The sequence below is a fragment of the Pan paniscus genome, chromosome 15 (assembly GCF_029289425.2).
Source record: "Pan paniscus chromosome 15, NHGRI_mPanPan1-v2.0_pri, whole genome shotgun sequence".
Taxonomy (NCBI): Eukaryota; Metazoa; Chordata; class Mammalia; order Primates; family Hominidae; genus Pan; species Pan paniscus.
Window position 1 is genome coordinate 4,255,437 of NC_073264.2, and position 10,328 is coordinate 4,265,764.

Here is a 10,328-nt window from a genome sequence, read left to right on the forward strand (position 1 = left end):
CCTGCAACGGACTCCCGCTGAAGTGTGGGCGTGTTTGGAGAGTAGCTGGGACAGACAGGCGAGTCCCTGAGGGTTGGAGATAAAGACGTGCTAGAGACTGGGGAGTAACTCAGTGAAAGTGGTGGGCTTGGTGGTGATCCCTGGGTTCCTGGAACTGACCCGCGCTGAAATGTGGGCGTGGTTGGAGAGTAGCTGGGACAGACTGGAGGGTCCGTAAGGGCTAGGGGTGAAGACGTGAGAGAGACTGGCGAGGATCTCACTGAGGTCTGTGAGTTTGTAGGTGTTTCTGGGGTGTGGGGTAGAGACTCCCGCTGAAATCTGGGCGTAGTTGGAGAGTAGCTGGGACAGACAGGAGAGTCATGGGTGGCTGGGGGTGAGCTGCTGGATGATGGCAGTAAGAACATATGGTATATTATTGATGAATGAGGTGACTGTGAAGAATCTCCAGAGGAGGACACGGGAGAACACAATGACATGAGTGACTGTCCTGCTTGGTTAGGAAAGGGAAACGTAAAGTTGTGGAATTCTGTTGATGATGGATGTGAGAGTGGTGAAGCCCTGCGGGGTGATGTAGAGTACTTCCACATCCCTGGTGAGGAGCTGCCCCTTGGGTCTGAGTTTCTGGGAGGGGAGAGGGAGAAGCTGGGTGAGGCAGGCATGAATCTTGAGGAGTCAGGGCTGGGGGACCGCTCATATTCTCCCGAGACGTGTGAGTCTCTGGGGGACTCCTGGGTGCATGGGGCTGACTCCCGCAGGAACCTGGGGATGGCTGGAGAGTAACTGGGAGCCACAGGAGAGTCCCTGAGGCCTGGGGGTGAAGAGATGAAAGACACAGGGGTGGAGCACCGTGAGGCTCGTGAGTTTGTAGGTGATTCCCGGGTGTGGGGGGCTGACTCCAGCTGAAATCTGGGGTTGTTTGGAGAGTAGCTGGGAGACACAGGAGATCCCCCGAGAGCTGGGGGTGAGCTGCTGGGTGATGGCAGTAAGAACATGTGGTATATTATTGATGAACGTGGGGACTCTGAGGAATCCTCAGAGGAGGACACGGGAGAGCCCAATGGCTTCATTGATTGCCCATCACGGTGAGGACAGGGAAATGGGAGCTTGTGGGATTCTGGTGATGACAGAGGTGAGTGTGGTGAAGCCCTAGGGGATGGTGAATGGTAGCTCCGGATCCCTGGTGAGGAGCTTCCCCTGAAGCCTGAGTTTCTGAGAGGGGAGAGGGAGAAGCTGGGTGAGGCTCGCATGGACCTTGGGGAGTCCGTGCTGGGGGACCGTTCATAAGAAGAGCCGGACAAGACCCTACTGTTCTTAGGTGCAGACATGATTAGGAAACCTGCAGCTCCCAGGGGCCCCTACTAATTTTCTAACTCGCAGAAGGAAGGAGTGTGTGTGCGTGTGTGTGTGTGTGCGGTGTGAGGTATGTGCCCCTTAAGAAAATGGAAATCAACCAACCAATGAGACAGACAGACAGACAGACAGACAGAGATTCACTTGCCCAAGTGTTCTGTCCTGTCCTCTGAATCCGCTTCCAAGTCGCAAGACGCTGTGAGCTCCAAGTCAACGCAGAGTCCGCCAACCGCTCCGGCCGCTGATCCGCTCCGCGAAGATCTGAGTACAGGCCAGCCAGGGTGGGTTTAAATGGCCTCGGGCGCAGCCTAGCAGCGGAAAGGGCGGAGCTTCACTCCTCCTTTCCATCAGTCACCCCCAACTTTCCCAGGCTACACCTTGTAGGAAACTGTTCTCCTGCTTTGATTTCATGCGCCACCTTTGGGACAATCTAAGAACTTACAAGTTTTCTTGGCCAGATATATTAGGAATTGTATGCACTGAAACACTGAAAACCAACTAGTGGTTCTGTGGTTCCCACGTTGTGGTTTTGACACCAGCAGCATCCTTGCCACAATCAAACCCCGGAGATCCACAGATCTGCGGTGTAACAATACCTCCCCCTGATCCGGATGCATGGCAGTTTAAGAAGTCTTTCCGTGTAAGGGAAAAGACTTTGTAGAAAAGGTGGAGATATGCGTTGTATAAACATGCTTTTGCTCTGGAACCACGTAGAGACTTGGGAGCCAGTTGGGTGGAGCATTCGTTGGATGAGGGTGCTCGGGTTAGGAATATCAAGGTGTGGCTCCAGATAATCCAATCATCTAATTAAGATTCCAGTTATGCTCATCTGTTTTAAAATTCCGTTTGGGTAAATTCTTTTAGTCAGACTGAGAATGGCAAAGCCTCAACCCCAATTTCCAGGGAGGCTGGAGAGCCTCAGGTGGAGTTGATCACCAATAGCCTATGGTTTAACCCGTCATGCCTATAGAATGAGGTCTCCATAAAAACCCAAAAGGACTGGGTTCAGAGAGCTTGTGGATAACACTTCCTGGAAGGTAGTGCACCCCTCCCCACACGCCGGGCCCCGCATTTATTTCTGAACTTTTTGCAAAGTCCGCTAAAATACAACGGCAAATGTAAGTGTTTCCCTGCGTGCTGTGAGCTCTTCCAGCCAATGAATGCAACTAAATCTGGGAGTGGTGGCAACCTGATTTATAGCCAGTTGCTGAGAAGCACAGGTAAAACAACGTGGGGCTTCCCATTGTTATTAGTGTGGGAGGCCTGTCTGGCGGGACTCGGCCCTTTGGAATCTAAAGCTATGTCCCGGTAGATAGCGTCACCATTGAATTAGAAGACACACATATGTTGAGAATAATCTTTCTGGTCATTTGCTGCATGTCTTATTTACAATATGTAATCAAATTCTTTATCCTGGCCTTATGGCACCTGGGTTGAGAACCATGATTTGAACCAAACATTGGTCTGTCACGTTCTGAGTTTGAAACTTTATTTTGCCTTTAGCGTTTTGCTATTGCTTTTTCGTTTTCTTTTGTTTCGTTTCGTTTCTAAGTTCTGGGGTATATGTGCAGGATGTGCAGATTTGTTACTAAGGTAAACGTGTGCCATGGTGGTTTGCTGCACCTGTCAACCCATCACCTAGGTATTAAGCCCAGCATGCAGTAGCTGTTTTTCTTAACGCTCTGCCTCCCGAAAGGCCCCAGTGAGTGTTGTTCCCCTTCCTGTGTCCATGTCATCTCATTTTTCAGCTCTCATTATAAGTGAGAATGTGGCGTTTGGTTTTCTTTCCCTGGATTAGTTTGCTGAGCATAATGACCACACATCACCACTGTTTTTGTTTTTTAGTATAAAGAGTAGTATTTTATTGAATAAGATTTGCTCACAGAAAAATAAGCTTAAGTCTACAATGAATGCCAGACTCTACAGCAGAAAGCAATTTTCTCACTTTTCCACACACAATGGTTCCTACTAAGTGAAAAAACTTCATTCACAAATGTACTACTCTGTCTCAAAACATCTCACATAATCATGCACTGTACTAAAGCCATTAGATCAGTTCTTCAGTCAGGTTAAAGAAGTATCCCTCTAATAACTGACTTTTATAATGCTATCAATATCCACTCCCAATCAGTCTGCCATTGTTAATGGTGTACAGCATTACTGAATACAATGGAATTGATGACGCCCATATCCACGGACACACCGTGACTTACGGTGGTTTGATTTATGATTTTTCAACGTTATGATGGGATTATTGGAATATTAGATGCGTTTCTGAGTTACAGTGGGTTTATGAGTATGCGACCCTATACTCCAGAAACAGCTGTATAAGGAAAAACAGGTGTACCTAATAAGAATATGCTTAGTGACTTGGGATAAACCAATAGATGTTCACAACTGATGGAGAGCCGTGAAAGAGAGATAGCGGTAAATAGTTACAATAACACAATTTTCCTGCACCTGTCGAGGATTTCTCCCAAAAAACGCAGAATATGGGATGCACCTAAGGCACATGAAAGAGAGAGGGCAGAAGGAGTAAGAGAGAAATAGGAGGAAGGAAGGAAGGAAGGAAAGAAAGAAGGAAGGTAGGAAGGAAGGAAGGAAGGAAGGAAGGAAAGAAGGACGAAAGGAAGGAGAAAACACCCGGTGTTACTAAAACCCCCCAAAAAATGGTTTCCCCCTGTGGGTAAGCCTACAATGTGGATGAATCTTGAAAATATTGTGCTACGTGTTGTGTCAGTCATAACAGCTCACCTATTGTGCAATTCCGTTGATAGGAAATGTCCACAATATGGAAATCTATGCATATGGGATTGATCGCACTAGGTAGTTGCTACCTAGGGCTGAGGGTCAGGGAGAAGGTTTGAGACAGAATGAGGAGCGACTAATGCCTACAGGGTTTTTCTCTGGTCGGGGGTGATAAGACGTTCTACAATGGATTGCGAATTAAAATTGAATGTGCACCACCACAGGTATACTAAAAGCCACTCAATTCATGACTTTTAATGGGGGAATCTTCTGTGGCGCACTCTCATGGAGACCACGGCAGACATAGTGAGAGAGAAAAAGGTGAGTAAATATCTGAAACGGAGGCAGAAAGAGAGAGAATGAGAAGCCCTGTGAATGGAAGGGAGAGCGAAAAAGGAAAATGGTCCTATTTACAAATGACAGATGTGAAACTGGGGTTCACATCAACAGTGTCACTGCCAGGAAGGAGGGTCATGCTAGCCATGTCACCGGTAGTGTGGCCCGCAGGGACGCCGACCTGCTGGAGCGTCGTGCCAGCATGGGCTCTGGCAGCCACGTGGGCCAGCAGGAGGGTCCCGCTGCACAGCTGTGGGGTGAGGATAGACTGGGTGGTGATATCGCCCATTACAGGGGCCTCTTCTGCTGGCAAGAGTGTGACAGTAGCAAGTAGATGGACAAGCCTGCGTGTGAGGACGGAATGCAGGAGGGGCTCTTGTGCGGCTGGGTGTGGGGCCCTCACGGGAACCGTGGAGAAATGGCCAGGTAACTGCATCATGTGGGCTAGTAGATTGGCCAGGGCTTCGAACTGAAGGACAATAACGGGGAGTAGCTGTCAGGCCCTGGGAGTGTCTGAGTGTAAGTGGAGATGGGTTTGGGGTCACTGAGGGATGCGTGGGAGCCATCCCTGTATAGGTACAGGTCATAGGGAGATAGTCTCGTGAGGCCTGTGAGTGTCTAGGGTTGTCCTGGGTGCCTGGGGCTGACTGTGGCAGAAATCTGGGGAAGGCTGGAGAGAAGCTGGGAGACCCAGGAGAGTCCCTGAAGGCAGGGGGTGAAGAGGTGAAAGAAATGGGGGAGGGTTGCAGTAAGGTCCGTGAGTTTGTAGGTGATTCCTGGGTGCGGGAAGCTGACTCCAGGTGAAATCTGGAGATGGTCGGAGTGTAGCTGAGAGAGACAGAAGAGTCCTTGAGGGCTGGGGGTGAGAACATGAGGGAGACTGGGGAGTAAGTCAGTGAAATTCGTGAGTTCGGTGGTGTATCGTGGGTGCCTGGAACTGACTCCAGCTGGAATCTAGCGAAGTTTTGAGAGTAGCTGAAAGAGACACAGGAGTCCCTGTGGGCTGAGGGCAAAGACCTGAGAGAGACCAGGGAGGACCTCAGTGAAGTCTGTGAGTCTGTAGGTGATTCCGGAGTGTGGGAGGCTGAGTGCCGCTGAAATCTGGGCGTGGTGGGAGAGTAGCTGGGACAGACAGGAGAGTCCCGGGGGCTGGGGGTGAAGACATGACAGAGACTGGGGAGTAACTCAGCGAAACTGCTGAGTTTGGTGGTGATACCTGGGTGCCTGGAACTGACTCCCGCTGAAATCTGGGCATGGTTGGAGAGTAGCTGGGACACACAGGAGAGTCCCTGAGGGCTGGGGGTGAAGACATGAGAGAGACCGGGGAGTACCTCAGTGAAACTGGTGAGTTTGGTGGTGACTCCGGGGTGCCTGGGACTGACTCCAGCTGAAATGTGTGCGTGGTTGGAGAGTAGCTGGGACAGACAGGAGAGTCCCTGAGGGCTGGTGAAGACATGAGAGAGACTGGAGAGTAAGTGAGTGAAATTGGGGAGTTTGGTGGTGCTTCCTGGGTGCTTGGAACTGACTCCCGCTGAAGTGTGGGCGTGGTTGGAGAGTAGCTGGGACACACAGGAGAGTCCCTGAGGGTTGGAGATAAAGACGTGCTAGAGAGTGAGGAGTAACTGAGTGAAATTGGGGAGTTTGGTGGTGATTCCGGGGTGCCTGGAACTGACTGCAGCTGAAATGTGGGCGTGGTTGGAGAGTAGCGGGGACAGACGGGAGAGTCCCTGAGGGATGGTGAAGACATGAGAGAGACTGGGGAGTAACGCAGTGAAATTGGTGAGTTTGGTGGTGATTTCTGGGTGCCTGCAACGGACTCCCGCTGAAGTGTGGGCGTGTTTGGAGAGTAGCTGGGACAGACAGGCGAGTCCCTGAGGGTTGGAGATAAAGACGTGCTAGAGACTGGGGAGTAACTCAGTGAAAGTGGTGGGCTTGGTGGTGATCCCTGGGTTCCTGGAACTGACCCGCGCTGAAATGTGGGCGTGGTTGGAGAGTAGCTGGGACAGACTGGAGGGTCCGTAAGGGCTGGGGGTGAAGACGTGAGAGAGACTGGCGAGGATCTCACTGAGGTCTGTGAGTTTGTAGGTGTTTCTGGGGTGTGGGGTAGAGACTCCCGCTGAAATCTGGGCGTAGTTGGAGAGTAGCTGGGACAGACAGGAGAGTCATGGGTGGCTGGGGGTGAGCTGCTGGATGATGGCAGTAAGAACATATGGTATATTATTGATGAATGAGGTGACTGTGAAGAATCTCCAGAGGAGGACACGGGAGAACACAATGACATGAGTGACTGTCCTGCTTGGTTAGGAAAGGGAAACGTAAAGTTGTGGAATTCTGTTGATGATGGATGTGAGAGTGGTGAAGCCCTGCGGGGTGATGTAGAGTACTTCCACATCCCTGGTGAGGAGCTGCCCCTTGGGTCTGAGTTTCTGGGAGGGGAGAGGGAGAAGCTGGGTGAGGCAGGCATGAATCTTGAGGAGTCAGGGCTGGGGGACCGCTCATATTCTCCCGAGACGTGTGAGTCTCTGGGGGACTCCTGGGTGCATGGGGCTGACTCCCGCAGGAACCTGGGGATGGCTGGAGAGTAACTGGGAGCCACAGGAGAGTCCCTGAGGCCTGGGGGTGAAGAGATGAAAGACACAGGGGTGGAGCACCGTGAGGCTCGTGAGTTTGTAGGTGATTCCCGGGTGTGGGGGGCTGACTCCAGCTGAAATCTGGGGTTGTTTGGAGAGTAGCTGGGAGACACAGGAGATCCCCCGAGAGCTGGGGGTGAGCTGCTGGGTGATGGCAGTAAGAACATGTGGTATATTATTGATGAACGTGGGGACTCTGAGGAATCCTCAGAGGAGGACACGGGAGAGCCCAATGGCTTCATTGATTGCCCATCACGGTGAGGACAGGGAAATGGGAGCTTGTGGGATTCTGGTGATGACAGAGGTGAGTGTGGTGAAGCCCTAGGGGATGGTGAATGGTAGCTCCGGATCCCTGGTGAGGAGCTTCCCCTGAAGCCTGAGTTTCTGAGAGGGGAGAGGGAGAAGCTGGGTGAGGCTCGCATGGACCTTGGGGAGTCCGTGCTGGGGGACCGTTCATAAGAAGAGCCGGACAAGACCCTACTGTTCTTAGGTGCAGACATGATTAGGAAACCTGCAGCTCCCAGGGGCCCCTACTAATTTTCTAACTCGCAGAAGGAAGGAGTGTGTGTGCGTGTGTGTGTGTGTGCGGTGTGAGGTATGTGCCCCTTAAGAAAATGGAAATCAACCAACCAATGAGACAGACAGACAGACAGACAGACAGACAGACAGAGATTCACTTGCCCAAGTGTTCTGTCCTGTCCTCTGAATCCGCTTCCAAGTCGCAAGACGCTGTGAGCTCCAAGTCAACGCAGAGTCCGCCAACCGCTCCGGCCGCTGATCCGCTCCGCGAAGATCTGAGTACAGGCCAGCCAGGGTGGGTTTAAATGGCCTCGGGCGCAGCCTAGCAGCGGAAAGGGCGGAGCTTCACTCCTCCTTTCCATCAGTCACCCCCAACTTTCCCAGGCTACACCTTGTAGGAAACTGTTCTCCTGCTTTGATTTCATGCGCCACCTTTGGGACAATCTAAGAACTTACAAGTTTTCTTGGCCAGATATATTAGGAATTGTATGCACTGAAACACTGAAAACCAACTAGTGGTTCTGTGGTTCCCACGTTGTGGTTTTGACACCAGCAGCATCCTTGCCACAATCAAACCCCGGAGATCCACAGATCTGCGGTGTAACAATACCTCCCCCTGATCCGGATGCATGGCAGTTTAAGAAGTCTTTCCGTGTAAGGGAAAAGACTTTGTAGAAAAGGTGGAGATATGCGTTGTATAAACATGCTTTTGCTCTGGAACCACGTAGAGACTTGGGAGCCAGTTGGGTGGAGCATTCGTTGGATGAGGGTGCTCGGGTTAGGAATATCAAGGTGTGGCTCCAGATAATCCAATCATCTAATTAAGATTCCAGTTATGCTCATCTGTTTTAAAATTCCGTTTGGGTAAATTCTTTTAGTCAGACTGAGAATGGCAAAGCCTCAACCCCAATTTCCAGGGAGGCTGGAGAGCCTCAGGTGGAGTTGATCACCAATAGCCTATGGTTTAACCCGTCATGCCTATAGAATGAGGTCTCCATAAAAACCCAAAAGGACTGGGTTCAGAGAGCTTGTGGATAACACTTCCTGGAAGGTAGTGCACCCCTCCCCACACGCCGGGCCCCGCATTTATTTCTGAACTTTTTGCAAAGTCCGCTAAAATACAACGGCAAATGTAAGTGTTTCCCTGCGTGCTGTGAGCTCTTCCAGCCAATGAATGCAACTAAATCTGGGAGTGGTGGCAACCTGATTTATAGCCAGTTGCTGAGAAGCACAGGTAAAACAACGTGGGGCTTCCCATTGTTATTAGTGTGGGAGGCCTGTCTGGCGGGACTCGGCCCTTTGGAATCTAAAGCTATGTCCCGGTAGATAGCGTCACCATTGAATTAGAAGACACACATATGTTGAGAATAATCTTTCTGGTCATTTGCTGCATGTCTTATTTACAATATGTAATCAAATTCTTTATCCTGGCCTTATGGCACCTGGGTTGAGAACCATGATTTGAACCAAACATTGGTCTGTCACGTTCTGAGTTTGAAACTTTATTTTGCCTTTAGCGTTTTGCTATTGCTTTTTCGTTTTCTTTTGTTTCGTTTCGTTTCTAAGTTCTGGGGTATATGTGCAGGATGTGCAGATTTGTTACTAAGGTAAACGTGTGCCATGGTGGTTTGCTGCACCTGTCAACCCATCACCTAGGTATTAAGCCCAGCATGCAGTAGCTGTTTTTCTTAACGCTCTGCCTCCCGAAAGGCCCCAGTGAGTGTTGTTCCCCTTCCTGTGTCCATGTCATCTCATTTTTCAGCTCTCATTATAAGTGAGAATGTGGCGTTTGGTTTTCTTTCCCTGGATTAGTTTGCTGAGCATAATGACCACACATCACCACTGTTTTTGTTTTTTAGTATAAAGAGTAGTATTTTATTGAATAAGATTTGCTCACAGAAAAATAAGCTTAAGTCTACAATGAATGCCAGACTCTACAGCAGAAAGCAATTTTCTCACTTTTCCACACACAATGGTTCCTACTAAGTGAAAAAACTTCATTCACAAATGTACTACTCTGTCTCAAAACATCTCACATAATCATGCACTGTACTAAAGCCATTAGATCAGTTCTTCAGTCAGGTTAAAGAAGTATCCCTCTAATAACTGACTTTTATAATGCTATCAATATCCACTCCCAATCAGTCTGCCATTGTTAATGGTGTACAGCATTACTGAATACAATGGAATTGATGACGCCCATATCCACGGACACACCGTGACTTACGGTGGTTTGATTTATGATTTTTCAACGTTATGATGGGATTATTGGAATATTAGATGCGTTTCTGAGTTACAGTGGGTTTATGAGTATGCGACCCTATACTCCAGAAACAGCTGTATAAGGAAAAACAGGTGTACCTAATAAGAATATGCTTAGTGACTTGGGATAAACCAATAGATGTTCACAACTGATGGAGAGCCGTGAAAGAGAGATAGCGGTAAATAGTTACAATAACACAATTTTCCTGCACCTGTCGAGGATTTCTCCCAAAAAACGCAGAATATGGGATGCACCTAAGGCACATGAAAGAGAGAGGGCAGAAGGAGTAAGAGAGAAATAGGAGGAAGGAAGGAAGGAAGGAAAGAAAGAAGGAAGGTAGGAAGGAAGGAAGGAAGGAAGGAAGGAAAGAAGGACGAAAGGAAGGAGAAAACACCCGGTGTTACTAAAACCCCCCAAAAAATGGTTTCCCCCTGTGGGTAAGCCTACAATGTGGATGAATCTTGAAAATATTGTGCTACGTG